Consider the following 1928-nt stretch of genomic DNA (forward strand, 5'->3'; position numbering starts at 1 on the left):
GTTTTTGCAAATGTGATCCATCATATAATATATATATAGACACACACACGCGCACACACATGCATGCGCATACACACACAGACACCTTGACAAAGTATGGTTATTCTAGAATTCAAGGATGGAACCAAATAATGGCCCAAATTAACAGGTCAAAAAAGGAAAATCCTGATGTGCCTCAACAGATGCTGAAAAGTTGAGATTCAACATCTATTTTTTTTACTTAAACTAGTCAAATTGGAAGAGAAAGACATTTTTTTTAAGTTAGAAAAAGTACAATAAATAGGAATGAAACCTTAGTACATGCTATCACATAGATGACCCTTGAAAACCTTATGCTAAGAAGCCAGATGCAAAAAGCTACATATTACAGGATTCCATTAATATGAAACATGAAGAATAGGCAAATCCATACAGACAGAAGGTAGACTGTCAGGGGCTGGGGGTGGGAGGTGATTGCTAATTGGGTACAGGGTTTCCTTCTGGGGGGATAAAAATGTTCTAAAATTACTGGTGATGGTAGCACAACTCTGAATCTACCAAAAAAAAATCCCACTGAATTGTACACTTTTGAAAGGTGAATTTTGTAACAACTTCCTCTCAGTAAAGCTGGTTTAAAAACTACACATGCAAATCTTAAACTAGTTCATGTTACAACATGTATTTTTAGATAGGAGAATGATATCAGTATCACTTTATAACCAAAAGACATGTATTAAAACTAAGGTGAAACACTGAAAGTATTTCTTTTAAAGCCAAACTTAAGACAAGGATGCCCACTAACACTATTATTATTTAAGACTGTATGGGAACTGAACTGATAGGCAATGCAATTAGATAAGATAATGAAATGCAAGATATAATTATTATTTGAAAGAAATTATATTTATTTATATACGACTTATCCAGGAAATTCAAGAGAATCAACTAAAATCTTAATATCAGAATGAATTCATAAAATGTGCTGGTTTAAAATTAATATACTTGATGGCAAAAGCTTTTTATTTTAAAGACAAAAGCTTTCTTATGTAACACTTAAAAATGTAAAATACCATTAGTAAGAGTAACTGAAAACTCTAAGTGGGATTTTTTTAATACAAATATACACAGAAATCAATCTTGCTCTTGAATATATTGGATCAGTAGTATTAATTCTCTCTTAATTAACCTCTACATTCAATCAAAATCCCAACACACTTTTGTTGTAAATCAATTGACCTTATACATGTAGGTCTACTCTCAGACACTATTCTGTTGCATTGATCAATCTGGCCTTGCACCCACTATTTTAATCACTGCATCTTTATAATAAGCTTTAATATATGGTAGTATAAGTTTTCCAACTTTTTTTTTCAAGACTGCCTTTGCTATTCCAGGCCCTTTGCATTTCCATGTAAATCTGAGAACTGGTTTATTTAAAAAAAAAAAAAAAAAAAAAGAATAGTACTTCCCACTTAAGGCAGTCAGGAACATGAAACGAGTTAGATATGTCAAGAATAGCATCAGGACTGGCACAGAATAAGTATCCAATAAATAAAGGTGCTCTTTAAAAAAAAAAAAAAAAGCAAAACCTGTTGGGGTTTTGATTGGGACTTCGTTGAAAACTGACATGTTTATAACACTGATACTTCTATCCATGAACATCGTATCTCTCCCCATTTATGAGTTCTTTCATTTCTCTCAGTAATGCTTTCACTAAAGGTCTTAGTAAGCTTTGTTGGGTTTATTTCAAGGTACTGGATGTTCACTGATCTTACTATAAATTGTACTACTAGCTTTTAAAACAAAATATAAAACAATCAATCAACTGTACTGGCTTTTAAATTTTATTTTCACGTTGTTTGTTGTTAGTATAGAGAAATACAAATTATTAATCAATGTCCCCCAACTATAATGTAGTAAAATTAGAAATAAATGTCACTGAGGTAATA

The sequence above is a fragment of the Neophocaena asiaeorientalis genome, unplaced genomic scaffold (assembly GCF_003031525.2).
Source record: "Neophocaena asiaeorientalis asiaeorientalis breed wild unplaced genomic scaffold, Neophocaena_asiaeorientalis_V1.1 scaffold777, whole genome shotgun sequence".
Lineage (NCBI taxonomy): Eukaryota > Metazoa > Chordata > Mammalia > Artiodactyla > Phocoenidae > Neophocaena > Neophocaena asiaeorientalis.